Source organism: Perna viridis, chromosome 15, assembly GCF_037379345.1.
Source record: "Perna viridis isolate PV_CMFRI_1.1 ecotype Kerala chromosome 15, ASM3737934v1, whole genome shotgun sequence".
Lineage (NCBI taxonomy): Eukaryota > Metazoa > Mollusca > Bivalvia > Mytilida > Mytilidae > Perna > Perna viridis.
Window position 1 is genome coordinate 21587732 of NC_142459.1, and position 22795 is coordinate 21610526.

The 22795-nt window shown below is 34.3% G+C and overlaps 1 long non-coding RNA gene and 1 pseudogene across 2 annotated transcripts in view; both read left to right on the forward strand.

Moving 5' to 3' along the window:
- LOC148597451 (uncharacterized) overlaps nucleotides 1–9687 on the forward strand; it is a 33229-nt pseudogene extending 23542 nt beyond the window's left edge. The window contains exon 2 of the transcript XR_015918992.1: nucleotides 6348–9687. The product of XR_015918992.1 is annotated as an uncharacterized LOC148597451 (transcript). The remainder of the gene's footprint in view (nucleotides 1–6347) is intronic.
- Nucleotides 105–22478, forward strand: LOC148597453 (uncharacterized). The gene is made up of 4 exons (XR_015918993.1): nucleotides 105–617; nucleotides 1040–1106; nucleotides 15398–15459; nucleotides 20324–22478. It is a non-coding gene; the product is annotated as an uncharacterized LOC148597453 (long non-coding RNA).
- The last annotated feature ends 317 nt before the right edge of the window (nucleotides 22479–22795 follow it).

Here is a 22795-nt window from a genome sequence, read left to right on the forward strand (position 1 = left end):
CTTCCTTAATTTTTCAATATTTTAAATGTTTTATCGAATTTATGTTTCTATATCTATTTTATGTCTTAGGTTCACCTTTTATGTACCTTTTTATATGTAAATAGCTGCTTCTTTTTAATTTCATTATTTTATGAAGAGACTTTGATCTTAATTTTAATATTTTCCTTGCATTAAATGTTCTTGCCGTGATATGGCCCAGGTCGCCGAAACGGCAATAAACAGCAATAATCAATCAATCAATCACTAAACGCCAAGAATATTTACATTATTTTAGAGAAAGAATGACATGATGAAATATTAAATAAGGTTCTTTAACGTGCGAGGAACGTGGCATCTTTCCCACCACGGTGCACCACTATGGTTTGCGATCAGGTTTTCCGTATTATAGCCTGACAACCCCAGCATGTAACACGCCAGGGGTACCCCATTCCAGCACCTGGGGCACACATCCCAGTTGCTCTGTGGGCAGCGCGCCCTACCCCCTGGCTAGGGTTCTGAACACTAGTCGCCTTTTTACGACAAGCTTAGCGCTGCTGCAGGCCTATTCTTTTAACACCAGGACCTGCACGGGGCGGGTTTAAAGTTTGACACAAGGATAGGAACGATTATATAATAAGGTAAGCACAATCTGTAATTGTAAGGACAGGGCAACGGTGTTAGATAATATTTGATTTCAAACTGTTTCCAGCTTTTGCTATTAGTATTTTCTATGAGATTCTCGACAACCTTTAAAATGATTTACTATTTGAAATACCGGTCATTAGTTCCTTCCAAAAAAGTTGAGTAAGTTAGACCTTACTTTATTATTTGATAAAATATTTAAAGAAATGTTAAGTACTTGAGTACTGTTCACCTAAGACGCATTTTGTAAATTCAAACATTTCACTTGGATGTTATTCCTTTTCCCATTTATATTTGTTTTTTTGTTGTTCATTTATTTATCATACTTATAATAATATTTACAAACTTCGATATAGTAAGTAGTTTTGAAAGTGAAATTAATAATATATGCATACAGCAGAGGCATTGTAAATTACAGATATCTCCATATTAAATTGAGGGATTTCTTACAACTTAAAGAAGTGTCACTGACATCTCGACGTAAGGTAAGACAACCACTAATATTCATGTATATCAATATAGCAACATTTAAATTTAACCAAGCTTTGTTTAAAAACCAAGCAACCAGCTAATAAAGTGATACAAAGACAAGTCCTGATAAGAGGGGAAATTTTGGTTATTCTATAAATAATCGAAGTATTGACATACCTAGTCAATGAAGGCCTTCATACTTTGCTCTGTTCACATTCCAAATTATAAAAAAATGGATTGTATAATTTTCGAATAGAGAAAATTATTTTAAACCCCCACTCCGTTTTGTCTATGTGTCTGTGTTTCTGTGTTTCCATGACACCCTTTTCCGTCACAGGTAGCGATTACTCATCACATCTGCTTGAACGTTTAACACATTTATTGTGTAGTCATGCCATATAGTGATGTCCATTTTGGAAAAAAAGATCGACAACAAGTTCCTCTGGACGGAGGACTGTATATTTTTGACATTACATTTAGTTATGCCATGTAGTTTGATCATTTTATTTTTGAAAAAAATCGACAACAAATTCTTGTTTACTTATACCTAGGACTTTGTTTATTTTTTGTACTTAATATTTTGATTTCTTGTTAAAGTTTTCATTCATCTGTTAGCCACAAAGCTTTTTTTTGCTGCTTCAGCAATTTCACTTCATGCCATTTGCTTTTGCTTATTATTGGATGAACCAAATATTTTTACATGTATGTCTAAACGAACTTTAATTTTAAGGTTCGCCCAAAGTCATAAAAGGCCATTGTAGGCTTTTGCCCTTATGTGATTTAAAACTTTAATTTAAAGCTAGATACACCACAGTTGAATCCTGTCAATTTTGCTTTCTAAATTTAGCAAATGATAATAAAATCAGGCATCAAAACAGTAGTCCTATCAGCAGGTAGGACTTTCCGAGTACCAAAAGGCCAACTCTACTAAAATCCGACAAGGTAACGTTCCCGAGAAACTCAAAGGGTATCCCAACAATTTGTATCTTTCCGTACTTTTGAACTCCTTATACTTGTTCGATAGGTTAATCAGTTTGTTTGTTTGTTGGGGTTTACGTCCGAGCAGCAATATTTCAGCTATATTCAGACGATGAACATGAAATTGATGATAAAATGAACATGAAATGATGAAACGAAAAATGGATGGGACACAAGGACAATTGGGTCGACAAATTTTGATTGCCACTGGAAATAGGGAGAAGTGGGTAGGGTCGGGCAATTTATCCTCCTGTGGCGGAGCCCTATGGTTCCTACTCCGGGAGAATACCACAGTAAGGTTCTTTAACGTGCGATGAACGTGGCATCTTTCCCAACACGGTGCACCACTATGGTTTGCGATCAGGTTTTCCGTATTATAGCCTGACAACCCCAGCATGTAACACGCCAGGGGTACCCCATTCCACCACCTGGGGCACACATCCCAGTTGCTCTGTGGGCAGAGCGCCCTAGCCCCTGGCTAGCGTTCTGAGCACTATTTAGTCGCCTTTTACGACAAGCTTAGCGCTGCTGCAGGCCTATTTTTTTAACAACCGGACCTGGCGTGTTACATGCTGTTATCATCCACTTCATGTTCATCACCTGAATATAGCTGAAATATTGCTGCTCGGACGTTAAACCCCAACAAACAAACAAACAAACAAACGTTTTATTTGGACGTTATTCCTTTTAACCATTATTTTTTTGAAAATTTATTTATCATTCTTATTATCTTTAGATAAATGATATTTGAGTAATTGGATATAATGAGCAGTTTTGAATGTCTGAATTAATTATATATGCATACAGCAGAGGCATTGTAAATTACAAATACATTCCTATTAAACTTAGGTATTTCTTTACAGCCTTAAAAATATGGACATCTTTTCTTGATATTAGGCAACCACTTACATTAAAGGATATTAATGCAGTAAATATTCAATTTTAACGAAACCATTTTAAAGTATCAAGCATACTGTTATATATCATTTGGAATATAATGTCCATGAGTATATAAGCACTCCTATGGTGAGTTTAATAACAATGAAGGAAAATGCTGGTGGGATTTGCTCTTCAAACTCAACTTTCGTTTTACCTTATTATGCTGTATTTTTATCTAGTTTTTATTGGACATTTTCCTGCAATATTCCTGCGTTGTTTTGGTCCTGTAATTGTATTCTATGGTGAAAAATATCAAATTTACGATGGGAAAAGATAATAAATTCTATCATTTTATCTAAGCTCTTGGACGCGGTGGTATAATAAAATACGCTAAACCTGTTAACGTTGGGTGGTGCTCAAAACAAAAAAAAATTAAATAAAACAGGACCCAGATGCAGTACGTTTGATATTCGACATTCAAACTTTTCAATATCGAACTGAATATCAAACGGTAAAGTTGTACTGTTTGAATTTCGTTACAGGTTCAAACATGCTATTTTTGTTCGATATTCAATTTGATCATCCAAGCCGTTCTATATTCATTATAACCCGGAATTGAAAATATGATTGATTGATTGATTGATTGTTGGGGTTTAACGCCCGAGCAGCAATATTTCAGCTATATTCAGGTGATGAACATGAAGTGGATGATAACAGCATGTAACACGCCAGGGGTACCCCATTCCACCACCTGGGGCACACATCCCAGTTGCTCTGTGGGCATAGCGCCTTAGCCACCGGCTAAGGTTCTGAGCAATATTTAGTCGCCTTTTACGACAAGCTTATCGCTGCTGCAGGCCTATTCTTTTGACACCCGGACCTGCACGGGGCGGAATTGAAAATAAAAACAAATATCGAAAAGACAAAAACAAACGTTGACATTCATTTGATATTCATTCAGAGTTCACATTCTTTAGTTTGACCAGAAATTAATATCAAACGAATTTCAAACGGTGAAATATTACCGTTAGATATTCAGTTTTATACTTCGTATACCAAACATACTTGATATGGTTATAACAGGGGACGATATTGTCAATATTCATTAATAAAATTCCAAGTTGAAAAGGCGAACCAAAAGTTACTTATAGTTTCTTTGTATGTATTATTTTAGTTGTTATATGTTCTTTCTTGTGGTTGTCTGTTTTTAATGTCTGATCTTTGGATCTCCTGGATTATATTCTTTGGATTTTCACTGGAATCTTGGTTCCTCATGATTACTCTTAAAAACATCAATAGTGTAGTGGAACGAAAGCGAGAAATCTAGCATTAGTTTATAAATAATTAAAATACTAGAAATCTACGGTGAAGGTAATGTATAAACAACTGACGAAGATGAAGAGGTCACCACAGAAAAAAAAAAGTAAATCAGCACATAAGCAGTTATTAAATGTTTCTATCCTCTAGCGGAAATCAAAAGAATGTAATCTAGGACCAAAGACCAGACATGGAAAACAGACATATACAACAAAGAACATATAACAAATAAAATAAAACATACAAAGTAACAGAAATAAATTAACAACTAAAACTTCCACATTACATGTTTTTACGTAGAAAATAATAGCAGTGATAAGACCTATACCGCTACCACACTCTCTAAGGAAGAGATGGTGGAAAACCATAAATCTGTGCTATCCTCTTTTAGTCTCTCTACCAATAACGATGATTGTGATTTATAGTCCATTTCTGGATTCCTTACGTCCGCAAGAATCCATACAAACAACGTTTCATAGCTGGATTTGCACAATGTTCCACCAAACCTCTTTCAAAACTTTTAACTTCTATACTCACAACTGTCAAAGAGGTTCTACAATCCTACCACCATACTTGTTACTCTCGTAGTAGTATTAATACAATGTTGATCCTGAAAATTCGAAAGATCTTTTGGAGACAATCAGTTCAAGACTATTATCTGAATATAGTAGCATTAAAACCTATGATTTTTCAACACTGTAAACTTCTATTCCCCATACTTAGTTAAAGTTCCGACTTAACATCATTATACATCGTTGCTTTTTCCAAAAAAGATGGTACACCTAGATACACATATATAGTTCTTGGTAGCGATTCCTCATACTTTATTATAAATAATTTTGAATAATCTTCCAAATATACCGAGGAAATTGTTAACAAAATGCTGCAATTTTTAATCGACAACATATTTGTCCAGTGTGATGGACGTGTTTTTCAACAAACGGTCGGCATTCCAATGGGAACACATTGTGCTCCTTTACTTGCTGACCTTTTCCTTCAATCTTATGAGGCTGACTTTATAGCTGATCTAATCCGAAAGAAAGAATATCGTTTAGCTAGTTCCTTTAATCTCAGTTTTCGCTATATAGATTACGTATTATCTTTAAACAATCCTAATTTCGGGGATTTGATACATCGCATCTACCCCAAAGAGATAAAGGATAGTACAGACACTGTGAAGTTAGCCTCATATCTTGACCTACACCCCCGGCTAGGTTTCTGAGCACTATTTAGTCGCCTTATACGACAAGCTTAGCGCTGCTGCAGGCCTATTCTTTTGACACCCGGACCTGCACGGGGCACTTTAATTTTAGTGTCATAATTTGGCCTTACCTGAGAAGAAATATCCCTTCATCTCCTGCATATGGTGCTTATATTTCACAATTGATTCGCTACACTAGAGCAAGTACTAATTACTCTAATTTTCTTGAACGCCATAAATATCTGCGTAATAGACGCCTGAATCCGGGGTACGTGGAAATGCGTCTCTTACAAAATTCTTTTTAGATATCAGTCCTTAGTTGAAAAATACTCAGTTTCTTCTAAAACGATGAGAATTTTTTTTTGTTAAAATGTTCTTTGTGCTGATGTGACCGCTGATTTACCGATTATGACAAAAGCATGCAATAGCTTTTTAATCACCACTGGTATAGTCACGACGCAATGGAAGAGGACGTTTAAGTGCGCCGTCAAAACTAAATTTAACCAACCATTTCGTCTGAATTGCCTGTGCCAAGTCAGGACCAGTGCGGTATCAGCTGCTCTGGTGGTGTAATATCTATTTTGCCCAGATTTATTTTGGTCTTGACTTGATTAAGAATCGAATTAGTGTTCGGTACCTTTGTTTTTACCCTTATAGGAAAGAGTGAATATAATATGATCGGGAGTACCGACGTTTGCCCTATACATTTAGTTTACACTTCTTTATTAGGATGCAGTCACGTTTTCATCAATGACAGAACTGAAATAGATATGTATTGATACGGAACCATAAACGAGAAACTATTTCATAAATAGTAAAACAAAATCTCGCCTTTGTTAACATTAATCTTTTAATATGCTTTTTTGGTATATTTTTGTAGATGCTGCGGTCTATGTGTTTCAAAAATTTCATCAACTTTCCAGGATTTCATAATATAGAATTTAACAAAGGTAAACCAACTATTTTCCTAGGTGCAAACTCAACCGGAAAATCAAGCGTCAATGAGATGCTAAGGAGATGCTTAACTAATGATTTAAATGCATCGGTTTCCACCTTATCTACGTCTTTAGCGTCTTTTACATACCTGAAGAAAAAGAAGGTGCAAACTTGCACAAATTGGAGTTGGTTTGTTCAGGAGTTATTAAAACTCCAAGAAATAGACTCATTGCAAAGATAGTGTTGTGGAAAAAACACAATAGTGATGTCTCCAATTTATCAATATGTACACTAAAAATAAAAAACGGAAACAATGATGATGAACACACTAACATCGAAGATGACGAAATAATAAAACAAATACTAAGAAAAATTTTAAAGATGGATGAGAACCTAATAACTGCGTCTCCGGAGGAAGGTAAACAGATGCTTGAAAAGATAGAGTCAACGTATGTCGCGACACTACCTCTTAGATCTATTGGAGTTTGTCAATGGACTCGTAGTGATGATTTTCTTCTCAAAGACAAACATTACAAGATTGCCGTGAAACGTGCGCAGATCCTGCGAAAACTATTAGCCTATCCTGATGATAAAATTAACATGTCAAAAGCAAATGAAGTCTTCAAAAACATAACTTATCCTGCGAATTTCGAATTCAAGGTAAAAGAAAATGGAGAGCGAATCGAAGTACAGGATACGAAATCCGACAAAAGTTTCCACATACTTAAAAGCCCAGAAGGAGTGTTAGCAGCTAAGACATTTTCATTACTCATAGCTCTGAAAAACGTCTATACTTTATGTTTAGAAGAACCTGACAGAGGAATGCACCCACAATATGCGGAAAGGATTCGTAATTGGTTGGTGGCGGAAAGTAAAGATAAGACGCTTCTAATTGTGACCCATAACCCTTACATGATAAATACTATTGTTGCCGAGAATGCATTCGTCTTTTTCAGGCAACCAACCCACTATCTTGACAAAACGCCGTATGGCTTTGTATCTATTCAAGATATTAACCGCCAGATAACAGACGTAGATGAAATGAAGAAGGTGATTTTTGCATCGAATATCTTGTTTGTTGAAGGTAAAACAGACAAGATTATAATAGAAGGTATTTATGATTGGTACATGAAGAGGACGACGAATCTGAAGAACGTAAGCCGACAAATTGTAGTTCTTGGTGGGAAGCAAAATACGACTGTGCCAAGGAACTTTTGCAAACAAATCTTAATAAATTATGCTTGGCTCTTTGATCGGGATAAATATATACACCTGGACAAACGTACAAAGAAAATAAATGAAATTACATTCTCAAGTGCTTCACCAGATTACAGTGGATATATAGATAAATCAATAGATGATTTATTATCGAATGAAACTTGTATGAGTCAATTGTTTCAGGATGCTAAGAAAGAAAGAGCCTTCTTTTGGAAAAATGGTGAATTAGAAGATGCCATCAGGTGTTCTCTGACAGAGAATGCGTTTTGTGACATGTTTAGCAAAAAACCTCGAGATATAAAAAACAAAGAAATGAAGGATAAGATCAAATCGATCGATAGAGAAAACTTAGATAAATTGATTGGTTCACTTCTGGCAGATATCGGTAAAGAAGATGATACTAGTAAAAATGAGTTTTTTCGCTTTCATAAGTTCTTACAAGAAATGGAAGAAGCACCGATTGACAATACAAACAGCCAGACACACAGTACAGAAGACATGGATCACACAGAATTAAAGACGTTCATGGGGGAATGGCTAAAATTACCTGATGGTAATGCTGAGCTGTCTGGAATTGTTAAGGTTTTAGATGCAATGCAATCCTTAGATGATGCGCAATATATTGAGTTAGAACAGTACAACGGAAGGAAGACCATTAACATTTTGAAGAACTTCATAAAAGTCAATTTTTCGGTTATGTGCTTACTTCTTTTGACTAGGGGAATGTGGGAGCTTTTGTCGAAAGCATATATGTCTTAAAGATTTGTTTTGGAACTTTTTGTAAAGCGTTTTTGCTAATTCGACTAACAGAAGTTCATTGAAGACCTTAAACGAAAATACTTCTTTATATAAGTAACACATATTACTCACTAAATAAGTTGACTAAAGTGTTAAATGGGATAATTAGTACGGAATAAAGTTATGATATAGTTATCAAATCGTACAAGAGAGCATTTTGTGGTAGCATCATTGATTCGCTTATACGGTCTTAATAAAGAAACAGGTCCGGGTGTTAAATGAATAGGCCTGCAGCAGCGCTAAGCTTGTCGTAAAAGGCGACTAAATAGTGCTCAGAACCCTGAGCAACTGGGATGTGTGCCACAGATGGTGGAATGGCGTGTTACATGCTGGGGTTGTCAGGCTATAATACGGAAAACCTGACTGCCAGCCATAGTGGTGCACCGTGTTGGGAAAAATGCCACGTTCCTCGCACGTTAAAGAACCCTACTGTGGTATTCTCCCGGAGTAGGAACCATAAGGCTCCGCCACAGGAGGCTAAATTGCCCGACCCTACCCACTTCTCCCCATTTCCAGTGGCAATCAAAATTTGTCGACCCTATTGTCCTTGTATACCATCCCTTTTTCATTTCATCATCATTTCATGTTCATTTTATCATCAATTTCATGTTCATCGTCTGAATATAGCTGATATATTGCTGCTCGGACTTTAAACCCCAACAAACAAAGAAACAAACATACTACATGTATATTTAAAAACAGTTTTCGCCATGACATGGGTTGTGTCATAATTGTAGTATTTACGATGTACCAAACGGTGAGACTACATACGATGAGGACATAACGTTTTGTAGGTTTAAACTGGTCAAGAGCTGTCATGTCAATTAATTATTAGTCTATTGTGTGTGCATTTGCGTAACTATAATCAGTCTCTTTATTTCTGTTATGACAAGGGACTTAGACTTTTTTGAACGAATCTTAGGTGTGTTTTATTTCGTAATAATTTCTACTGTGGTCAAAGTTAAAAAGGGAGAGAGAAGTGGTCACGCCTAAGTACTTTAACCCCGCTGTATTTTTTGCGCCTGTCCCAAATAGGGCAGGAATTTCTATATGTAGTGTTATTATTTTTTTACTCTTAGGGTTACTTTTATGTTACTGGAGATTGTAGAGACAACTATTTTGTTGTATCTGTGTATAATGATGCTTTAGGGCAAGCTGTAGCATACCCCTTGTGAGGGTTTCCTCGTCCTTCATCGAAGACCCATGTGTGGTCTTGAGCTAATTCGCGAAAATTTAAACGCCGCAAAAATAAATACGTTTACAAAGTTCACCATATCCATTCTTGTTATATTAAGATGATATCATAAAATCTATTGTTTCAAATCTAATTTAGGACAAAGTTAAATCACAGTTAAAAGTACAGTTACCTATGAAATGAAAATCTAGTTTGAACACAGACATGTATTTGTCTTTCACCGCAACCAATGGTCATTGTTTTTATCATTTTTATAGTTAATCACAATTTACTCTTTTAAAAGAACATAATACATCTTAATTTGACCTAATCAAACTTTTTAGATGCATTTGGTGGTATTGAAAAGTCATAAAACGAAAGAAAATTAAACTGACAAATTTTTATTTTTATCTTTTTTTTTAAAGTCATTTGTGGATGATAATGCTTTTAAAAGAGAATGGTCACTATCCAATTCCTCAAGTTTAATTTGTTTTCTTAAAAATTTAAATCTTGCAATTCAGTCCGCTTATCAAAATATCTATGATTTGCCAGGAAGTCTTGTTAATTGAACATTACAATTGAAAAGAGTAATCAAGGGAACCAAGGTTATAGCGGTAATCAAAATAATGTAATCCAGGGACAAAGACCAGACATGGAAAACAGACATACAAAACAAAGAACATAAAGTAACTAAAATCATACATACAAAGTAACAAAAGTAAATTAGCAACTCGGACTCCACTAAAAACTGGGAGCATGGACCAGGTGCACCGGTAGGGTAAGCGTCCTCTGCTTTTCTAGAAACACCCGCCGAGTTGCTCATAAAAAGTCAAGTCCTGGGTAGACAAACGAGGAAAGGAAAACTAAAATCAAATGATCTAAAACAAATGATCAGTTAGATCAGAACTTAATATAAGCATTATATCGATAATAAGTAGTGTTGAAACAACACATACACCTGTCAGTCGTTGAAGTACACGAATATTGGTTACTTTATAGTTGAACGATACCTAAAATGCATTATTTTGTATTACAATGTACCTGTATATACAGAATATCACGTGCCAAATTCTGTTTCAAATGCTGCACCAACTCAAGACTGCTATGTCACTCAAAGGGTCACCGGCCTGCGGGATGATATAAGGTCAAGGTTCATACGGCATGTTATACAGATTTTGACACCTCTTGTTTATTTTATCATATAGCCCCGTGCAGGTCCGGGTGTTAAAAGAATAGGCCTGCAGCAGCGCTAAGCTTGTCGTATAAGGCGACTAAATAGTGCTCAGAACCCAGAGCAACTGGGATGTGTGCCACAGATGGTGGAATGGCGTGTTACATGCTGGGGTTGTCAGGCTATAATACGGAAAACCTGACTGCCAGCCATAGTGGTGCACCGTGTTGGGAAAGATGCCACGTTCCTCGCACGTTAAAGAACCCTGCTGTGGTATTCGATAGGAGTAGGAACCTTTGCGCTCCGCCACAGGAGGCTAAATTGCCCGACTTTACCCATCCCTCCTTTTAGCAATGGCCATCAAAGTTTGTCGACCCTATTGTCCTTGTGTCCCATCCTTTTTTTTCATTTCATGTTCATTGTCTGAATATAGCTGAAATATTGCTGCTCGGACGTTAAACCCCAACAAACAAGCATATACAACTGATATTTGTTTAAATAACTTTATATGATATATATGTTTCTCAATATGATTTTGTTGTTTTAACTTCTTGGACGGCTACATAACTTGCACACATTTTTTTATAAATCCTGATTGGTCGAAAATAATACTGTGACGTTTATAATGGTTTACTCCGACATTATTGGTGACGTCATAGATCATGTAGAAAAAGGTTTAATGACTCGTGAAAATTGATTATTGCCAATGTAACTTTCACTCATTATGAAATGTATTATTCTTATATGAAGTCCTTAAAAGGCTACGAGACCACATTTGCTGTTGATTTGCTATTGATATATGAGGACCACACGACTAATTGGGCGTGGCTTATGTGTGTATAAATCCATATTCATGAGTTCATGTGCGTATATACATTACTGCTCATCGTAAATCATGTATATAAACTCACGTTTGTTTTTTATTCATTTCTGTAGCGTGAATGAACATCAAATCCATATTCATGAGTTTATGTCGTTACACCTAGAACCTAAGAGGTTGGAATTCCGTCACTCAATAGATGGCAGAAATCAGTAAATAGCTTTGGAGTAAATTTAAGGGGCTAATGGAGACTTTGAGATGAAACATAAGTCAATATTGACGAAGCATGGCTGTAAAGGGTCATCGCTTCTTTCATAGGGTTAAAGTAACATTTCAGTGTAAGTGTTTGTAAGAATCAGACAAAATGGGAAAAATCAGAAACCCTACCGATGTGACAATGTAATATCACTCAACGATGCTTTCTCTGTTTGAAAAACTATTATTTGATTTCTGCATCACTGGCAGAAACATTTTAATAGAATCTTAGATAAATGAGGTTTTTGACACAATTATCTGCCCTTGAAATGTTCATGTTCAGTGCATTTCAATGAAATTGTAACTCAATGGTGCAGCATGATATTGAAAATCTTGTCTATTTGTCCTTGATTTTGATGGTGCAAATAGTCAAAATATACTATCAAAAATGATGGGCTTTTTCATACTATTTTTCACCGACTGCTTGATTCTTGCAGGGACTGACACCTAATACAATAGTAAAAGTTATGATTTAGAAAAGTTATATTATATTCTGTAAAAATCACACGTACACGGTAGCACTCGTCACGTGCCACGTACGCCACCATGTATGAAAACAAATATTATCAATAGTCAATGATTGAAACGTTTAACCTGTCGATGTGTGAACACTGTTACCTTATAATGCACACGACTATCGGTATCGCTCGGGGAAAACTAATGTGGCTTAAATAGTCCGTGGTAAAACAATAATAATCTTGAGTTTCCGTGATTAATGTTTTAAATAAAGCATTTTTTCGACATTATACTCACGTCTGAGTAACAAGCACCATGTTTACAAATATTACTCCTCAAAGCATTTTTAAAATGTTATTCACAATATTACATGTCTTTTCTTGTAGTTTATATATACATTGTACAATAGTATTTTTTTTATTAATTGTTTTTGGATTTCACTTACATTAAAAACCAGATTGTGTATCTTATTTGAGCTTTCAAGTTTAATTTGTGATTAAATAATACAACAGACATAAACTGTATATCTTTCTTTTATTATTTTCCCTTTTTATTGAATTCATGTCCGTGGTTTTAAAATATGTACATTTTTGGATTTCGAAGAAACAGTATATAGAAGTATGGTATCATGTTTTAATGAACATGAAAAAGATTTCTTAAGCATGCAAGGGGAGATAATTCAAATCTACATGTAAAAACTCGTGAATACAATTACTCAAAAAGCGTTGAATAGATTTCTATGGTGTTCATTCACGAGCACGTCTACAGGAATCTACTGTATGGTACAGTTTTGTTTTTTACAAATTGCTCTTCCATTGTATACTTTACTAAACCGATTATCAAAGATACTAGGCATGGTTGAATTGGAAAATCAAAGATTAGAAACTTCACCATTCCTCATTAAATGTTTAATTTGAGGGGCAATAATGTCTTAACTATTCTAAATGCTATATCTTTAATCGTGATTTCAATTTTTTAATGGAGTTCGAATTGATCATTTACTTTTGTTACTTTTTACGCATTAAATTTGTTATTTTAGTTTTGTATGTGTGTTGCTTTCCATGTCTGGTCTTTGTCTCCTAATTACATTCTTTTGATTTCCGCTAGAATCGGGGTTCCCTTGATTACTCTTTCAACAACAAAGAATTGATAATCCTTAAGCTGTTTCTTTTAAATAAAAGTCAAAATAGTTTGAAAGTCTTCCCGTTATATTGGTTTGACATTTAACTCCGATTCTCTTTTGTATCTTCCGATTGATGAATGATAAAGCTGTATCTAAAACAAGGTGTAATAAAAAATATCTTAGAGTTCGCTCCCCTTATAACTGCTAACATTATAGCGATTTGTTTATTGTGTATGGTTTAATAGCATAGTATGTTCTAACTTAATTACTGCAATCTGTAAGAATCAGGCAAAACTGAAAAAAAATGACTCATGCGCAGAAAATACATCATAATTTGATAATGTGGGCACATAGCTTGAGGTCTTTTGAAGTTAAATGGAAAGTTTGTTCGTCATGGAAGTGTCTGAGAATGCATATAAGCCAGTGCAGTTAAAAGAGAGTGATAGAGGAATACATTTTATATGATTATTTATTGCGAATTACTAATACTTAAAAAAGTGTAATTAAGGGAACCAAGGTTCTAGCGGTAATCAAAAGACAAAGACCAGACATGAAAAACAGACATACACAACATAAAGTAACTTAAGTAATACATACAAAGTAACAAAAGCAAATGAGCAATTCGGACTCAACTAAAAGCTGGGAGGATGGACCAGGTGCATCGGTAGGGTAAGCGTCCTCTGCTTTTCTAGAAACACCCGCCGAGTTGCTCATAAAAGGTCTAGTCAAGCGTAGTCAAAAAAGGAAAATCATGACACGTTGAAGAAATCAGTTTTCATAGCGCAGATGAATACACCATTACAAACCACGAGTTCATGACGACGACCATAAAACTTCTGTAGGGATGACTTCAATCTTGTAGCAACATAACCCTGTTCCAGAAGCCTATTTGTTAGAAGTCTAGCGCGAGTCTGCATAGTTTCGTCAAGTTCTGGCATAACGTATGAGTTGTGATATGAACATTCCGTATGCAGATGCTGAAGGGATGTTGCCAAAGATAAAAGGAAAGTTGACAATTCTGAATGAAAAGTCATCATGTTTGTCGTAAACTTTGGTCAATAATTTTCCTTTAGCATCGACTTCTAAGTGTAGGTCAAGATATGAAGCTGACCTCACAGTGTCTGTAGTATCCTTTATCTCAAGTTTTTTTGTGGTAGATGCGATGTATCAAATCCGCGAAATTAGGATTGTTTAAAGATAATACGTTATCTATATAGAAAAAAAGCATTTAAAATGCAGACATTTATCTAATTAACCAAACATTTTCAATTATGTCCCTAACATTACGGAATACAAATAATTGTTGATTGGTATCTACAATTCAATACATAATTCAAACTTTTTTTGCAAATTAAAATGCGCAATTTATTTAACCAGTTAACCGGAAGTACCAATTCAAAATTTTAACTGCATCTGCATAGGATTTCCAGGATTGTTCATCGGGTAGGTCATTCTGTTAACGTCAGTTTAGTCTCCTTCTCTCTTTTTAGGGTAAAGAAACTGTATAAAGTCCTTTCAATAGTATTTATAATAGTAATAACGAATGTCGGAACGAGCCATTTGCAATGTGGTGTTCAGAAGTCAGAGTGTATGGTTTGGAGGAACGGAATTCCAACCTCTAACTTGTAGGAGTAATCAAAACGATTATCAATATCAACAAAAAGAATTGTTAAATATTTTTAAACATTTAAGGTGAAGTACAATGTAGTCTTGCCTGTATTACATGCTGATTATCCATCGCATGTCACTTTCAGGTTCGTTGTAAACAGTCACACTCCGGGTAAAATATTGATGAGTTCAACTGTATAGACTAGTGGGATCTGCTTGGCATACCATCGGCTACATAGGAACGTGACCACTTAAACATTCCAAGTTCCACTTATTCAACCTCAGTAACATTCATAAACCATATTATGGTTCATACCTAACAATTATCAGGGTAATTTTTATAACGATAATATTTTATTGTTTGTTAATAGATCTGACGTTTCGTAGAGATGATGTTGGATCAGCATACTTTAGAATTTTGGTTTTAAGAAATGTAAGTCATCGAACATGCTTTCTCGAAATAACCGAGTCTGAATGTTTTAGATTTCGTACATGTTTTGATATAGATAATTATGTATTTTTTTTGTCGAGAACAATTGAAAATTAAGTCAATGGAGTTTTATGATATTGGTAAAAAAGTATTTAATTGACATTACTTTCATAATTTAAAATAAAGAAACAAGGAGTCACCTTAGTACTATATATACTTATAGAACATTTTTAGTCCAGTTTTCAAAATGCTTTATAACAGATATACATCGAAAATATGCAATACGCAATGATCAATACTTAATTGGGATCATAGCTTAAAAAATGGACTCATCGACTCGGGAAACATCCCTTGTAAAGCCGATTACCAAATAATATTACCATACTACAATCTTTATGATATGCACAGTATATGTAATTTTATTACTTAATTGTTAAAGACATTTAAGGGCGCTAAATCCCCAAAAAGCTGTCTGCAGTACATCGTTTTGTGTCTGACCTTTATTGGTGTCAAGAAATTCATAATTTTGAAGCTCAATCTTTAGGCGACATTATGCTGAACATTAATGGAACAAAAGAAAAAAAAACAGAACATTCCATACAACTTATAATTTACTCGTTTTTTGTAAAAATGACATCAATCATGTTTTTTTTTAATTCATTAGCAGGTGACACCCAATCGACCTTTTTGTTGTATTTCTAGTACACAATTTAAACAAAGTCAAACACAATAGTTTGGAAATCTTTAATTAGGGTTACATCTATCGGAAAGAAAGAAAGTATAACTTTTTGACAGTATGGTGGCATACGTACTTGGTTATGCGTCGGAGATATGGGGATCCAATTGTGGTCATGATATTGAAGTTATACATAATAGATTATGTCGTCATGTTTTAAAAGTTGGTAGATCTACTAATGGTGAATTAGGTCACTATCCTATGTATGTTATGAGACAATTTAGAATTCTATAACACTGCCCAAATAGTTTGTGTAATAACCTCCTATTACATTTATAAAATGTTATTAAAAATACCAACAGTGGTAAAATCAGCTGCTTGTATATAGTACGTCGTCATTTATCGTGTGGTACTGGTTTTAACAAAACTAGAGGATTGAGCTAAGTGTGGAAACAGTACTAAGTTGACGGATCAAAACAAAATGAGAAATCTTTGTAAAGAATCCAGGGTTATCTACCATACATCAATGATGTAAAGTTTTGTTAAAAATGTTTTACGTGCAGCGGTTTAAAAGGAGTTGACCATTATCCTTTTAGGGGTCTTGGTTTTGTTATGACTCAGAATTTTTTTTTATTTTGCCCACAGCGGGCACAAATATATACTTTTCTTACGCATTATTTGTTTCTTTTTTTAGTTCACTTTACTTATCTTTTTAATTATTCCTTACCAAATAATCTTTTCTCCAAAGTCATAATCGAAATACCCCCCCCCCACCCCGAAATGAAATGGTGCACCACTAAACAAAGTTTTATATCCTCATGCCAATGCAATTTTCTGAAAAAAATGGTTTAATCTGGAATTAAGACGCTGTTTTATTGGTCCCAGGTTTAATATGACCCAGGGATATGGGAGGAGCTGATGTTTTAGGACGACGATGATGACACCGACAAACGCAAAGAAAAGACTTTAAAAGTTGATATGGTCCGTCGAGGTAAAACAAACTTCATTAAAATATACTCCAAAACACAATCTGACAGCTCCATATATGTGTTGCGACAATGTCGTATTTTTGCAGCGATCTATTAGTTCAAAATTAGCAGTCTCTACCTGGAAACCTGCTGCTATAAGCTGGGTGTCATGAGGCTTCGTCCAAGTGTTCACTCCATGACCAGTTGGCAACAAAAGAGTAACCTTGACTTTTATTTTATAAAGAATTGTGCTTATATGCACGTTATTTGGGGCGTTTTTTGTCTTGTTTGAGAGTTTTAACGTTTTTTTCATTGTTGTAGACTTTCATACAACATCAAGAGACAGAAGAGGCATTAAAGCCCTGTGTCTTGATATCGGTTATGTTCAATGTATCGTGTGATTTTTTTCAGACACACATTCACTCCGTAACCACCCTTTTATATGTATATACAAATTGGATATGTTCGCTTGTATTTTTTTAATGGTTGAATTGGCAAGAAAAGTCGAAAGGGGAATTTCTAGAATTTGTTCGTCCTATTATTCTTCCAAATTTCCTGTTAGTTATCAAAGAATTACGCTCAATATGTAGGTTATCAAAATACTATAAACTTTTCAGACATGGTACTACATTCTTCTAGTAATTTTAAATGTGTGAAAATGTCATTTCCTGTTTGCTTATGATTGATAAAGCAGTCTTTTTTGTTTGTTTTTGGGTTGTTTTCTTTCGGAGGGGTGGGAGAGAAGGGCGAGTTGGGTTGAACACCCTTTAATTTTCTGAAAGTTCTGCTCCACCCAGTTCAAGGTTGCATGATATTTTTTTTAATTTTAATTAATTCAATATTTTACTCAAAACAATGGGTAGGGGATTTACCAGTCACGCCAGTTTACACATTAAAAGGGGAGGGGTCCGAGCTTCGGGCAATATGTTAACACATAGAAGGAGACGGTTTATTTTGATAAGTTATACGCCTTTCCATGTCTGGACAGTTTTGCACCTCAGAAAAATGGTAGATGTCTTTTAATTAAGAAAAGTATCAACGTTCAATACTCTTGTAACACATGTACACATATTCCGAACGGCGCGTCGATTGAGCATGCGCAAAGTCGTATTATAACACACGGACCAATGACGGTCTCCGAATAGGGATATTTTCAACAACAAAAAATTCGCGTTTTCTGTTGAAAAAGACAAATTTGGAAAGTACACAACGCTACATTTATACCTCATATAGAGGAGTTTAGGCTCAAAGAAACTGGTTTCTTTCTTTAATATTATAGATATGGTATCAGTAGTTGGGTGTATATTTTGTTATATCGATTGACATTATTAAGGATTTTTTTTTATATAAAACAGATTGTCTTCTGTAGAAAGATATGAGAAACTTGTTCTTTATATAAAAATCAAGTTATATGATTATTTAGATTATAGTTTTAATTCTAGTTTTTTTGACAAAACTAAGAAGTGGTGCACTTAAACTTACGATTGAGACAAACTGGAAAGTATATTAATTTGGATAGAGAAATGTTGGAATATGACCGTTTTTTTTTCCAGACCGCCCTGTAAAAGCGTGTGATAGATTGTCTATATCCAAGCGGGTATTCAATGTTGTTTTAACGTGAGAAACAGGATGAAATAAGGTTGCAACGTTGTACAGCCTATTTTTTAAACGTTGAAACAACGTTATGTATTTTGACCTTAAACTGTGTACGCTAAAACAACGTTGACAGTTGATTGTCTTGTTTCTACGTTGAAATTGCAACGGTGAAGCAACATTGAATATCGGTTGAATTGTTTAATTAATGTTGACTTTGCAACTATGAAACAACGTATAATCTTGAATGATATTGCAACGTTAAGGCAACGCTAAGTATTGGTTTACATGTTTAATGTTTACATTGCAACAGTGATGCAGTGTTGAATATTTCCCTAATTTCCCTAATTTCCCTAAACTCAATGTTGATACAATTTCAACGTTGATCAAGTCATGATCAACGTTGAAATTGTATCAACATTGAGTTTAGGGTGATATTGTTAATGTTAAATTAACAATTTGAATCAATATTTAGTTCAAGCTAATAATCAAAACTTTGAATTACCAAAGTTGATTCAACGTTGAAATCAAGTTAGGAAAGTGATGTTGAGTTTGCAACTAGAAATCAACATTTATCAGGTTGATTCTATCAACATTGAAGTCTGTTTTGAACTAAAGGTTTATGTTTCAATGTTGGATGTAAAATGTTGAATAAACGGTGTATTGATGTTGATGTCTCACTTGCAACATGAACATTATTTCAATTAAAAATTTCTAAAATTAAAAAAATGTATCATTGAACAGGTTTGTCCGATGACGAATACATCTAGATCTGTAGTTGAGGGCAATTGATTGTACTAAAATTACTATTTGTTTTTTAGCATTGTTTTGCATCTTTAATGTGTGCTCTTCTTCTTATCTTATTGAAATAAAAAATTATATTTTAAGTACTTCAATCACTAATTCATACTTTATTATCACGTACATTTGATATGACTGATTGGATAAATCAAATCTATCGTACACTAGTTGTGATTGTAAAATAATCTTGAAAATAGATGTGGTTATATCATTTATCTGATACTGAGCAGTCAGCTCCATATGATGTTTTACCAAGGATATTTGATAAAAACACTAATCATTTCAACAATGAAGACCAGTGGTCCTTTTCACAAAAAAAGTAAGTGTAAAATTAGTCGCAAGTTATGACATCATAGTAAATAAAAGTATTGTGACGTCATAACTAATGACTAATTTTAGTCATGATTTTTTGTGAAAAGGGCCACAGTACTTGAATTGTTATAAGGAAATAAAACATTAAATGTAAGTAAAATGTCTGTTATTTTAAATGAATCTTTCTCTGGTTTTTATGTTAATTTGCATCTATTTTGTTTAAGCAAATCTAAGATGAAGAGTACATTTTGAATTACATTGTTTATTCACACAGCGTGTATATACTTGTAGGTTCATAAATATTTGTTTGTATGAATGTAGTGCATTTAGTTACATATTTTATAGTTATATTTGCTCTGTGTTGCTTTTCAAATCAAATAATCATCAGGACTATAAATAGAAAGCTCCTTTATAATAGTATGTATTGATATTTTCATGTCATATAAAAATACTTTATTTATTTTATTATTTTTTTATCTATTTTTTCATTTTTATTTTGTTTTGTTTTGGTTTTTAGAGGGTTCCAATAATGGACGCAAATTCACAAGAGGCAGTCTAAATTTTTAATAAACGTCAATGATCGATAATTTTGAATAAAAATACATGAAAGATTAATGTGTAAACCATGTTGGTAGCTCAACCTTGAAACAGAGTTGACAGTTCAACTTTGAAGTGATGTTTAGGCAGCTCAACGTTGATCGAGATTCAAAACTCAACGCAGAAACAACATTGAGATTTTCAACGTAACTGTAACTAGCAAATGGAACCAAAATTCAACGTTTATTCAACGGGAAAAACTGTAAAAGAATAACATTGTTTCAACATTATTCAAATTTAAATTGCCTGTTATTATCTAATGATAATAAAACCTTATATCCTTATTACAACTAGCAGGACAAATGATGATTGGAGGCAAATGACACAACATTAATGTTCATCTATACTTTGATAACCTGACTTTAGAAATATTAAATATCAATTAACTAAAAATCTTCCATAGCATTCGTGTTTAATCATCCTATCACTACAATTTATATCAAGGACACTTAAACCAGTGATTCATATATAATTTGACAATTTGTGATGAATTAAATTGGTCACGGGGCATGGTTTTTTTTATACAAGACGTGTTGTTTGAAGCTATTTTAATGTCCGTCTAATTAAGCTTACATGTAAGTACATGAGGTTGTTCAGCCTGTTCATCTATTCTTTACATTCAGGTTTGTATCAATGTTAAAGACGTTTTATTTTTCAAAAGGTCTCTTAATGAAGTTTTGTATACATTTTATCGCAACATAGACCAAACTAGTAATTAGATAATATTGGCAAATATATGTGGAGTAGGACATCCGGGTTTTTAAGACACATTCCTCGTTTTGTGTTTGTTATATCATATGCATGATTGTCATTTTTTGGGGGTTGTTTTTAATTTTTTTCTTTAATTTAATTTTTTTCTACTTGATATGTTTATCCAAAATATTTCTTTTTTTAAACAAGTTTTTAATATTCTTTAAAGAAAAAATATTTTCATTAACAAGAAAAAAATGCATCTAATTTAAATGTATATTTTTTTTTGTTTTTATTGACACACAAAAAAACTCTTAGTGTTCCTTGAATTTTGATGCAATTGTTCATCATTGCGGGCCTTACAGCACCTTTCAAGATGAAGAACGGGAATAAAACCCATATATTATTCGCCTCGTGGAGGTCCGGGTGTCAAAAGAATAGGCCTGCAGCAGCGCTAAGCTTGTTGTAAAAGGCGACTAAACAGTTCTGAGATTCCTAGTCGGGGACTAGGGTGCTCTGCCGACAGAACAACTGGGTTGAGTGGAATGGGGTACCCCTGGCGTGATAAATGCTGGGGTTGTAAGGCTATAATACGGAAAATCTGACCGCAAACCATAGTGGTGCACCGTCTTGGGAAAGATGCCACGTTCCTCGCACTTTAAGGAACACTGCTGTGGTATTCGATAGCAGTAGGAACCTTTTGGATCGGCCACAGGAGGCTAAATTGCCCGACCCTACCCATCCCTCCCATTTTCTAGTGGCAATCAAAATTTGTTGACCCTATTATCCTTATGTACCATCCTTTTTTCCTTTGATTATCATTATTTCATGTTCATTTTATCATCCATTTCATGTTCACCGCCTGAATGTAGCTGAAATATTGCTGCTCGGGCGTTAAACACCAATAATCAATCAATCAATCAATCATATATTATTCTGACATGACATGCTTCAAAGCTATTCAGACCACACCCATTGCAAAAATTGACAAACACATGACCAAAATTTCGGGGAACACACAGGCTGTGTCTATTCATAAATCTGAAGAATCTAGTCCTATTTGAATCGTAACAAATCACTCGCTATCCCTCGGGATAAAACAATGTGACATAAATGGCCAGCCCGTGGTAAAACAATGATATACATGTCATACAGTTTCCGTGAACTATTTCCTTATTTTACCACTTATCATATGCACACTAAATCACTATCGCTTTGTTTATTAATGTAAGGACGGTGTAACCTGTAAGAGGACGAAGTTGAATACATCAATATTTTAATAGATTTACTGGCTGAAATGTTTACCATTGCTATTTTTCCTAACTCTTTACTTCGCGCTAAAATTTTGAGTTATTGTTCTTAATTTCTAGTGATATCTAACAATTTTTTAGCACCACCTGGTGGATAGCACTACTTTGAGTGTGACGACAATAACGGCCAACTTTTTAGGAGAAATTTTTTTCCTTTCTGCATCCGATGTTGTTTTCTAATGTAGCGGAAATGGCCGACTAATTCTGAAGTTCCTCAGCTGTGTACAGACAATTTGGTATATAACAAACAACACTAAATTCCTTACTTGATACAAACAATTATTTAGAGGAGATACATGAGCTACAGGAACTGTATCAAACATGCCTTCGATCCCTGGAAGCGATAAAAATACAATTTCTTGGGATCCTTGGAACCGATTGGCAGATCTCAG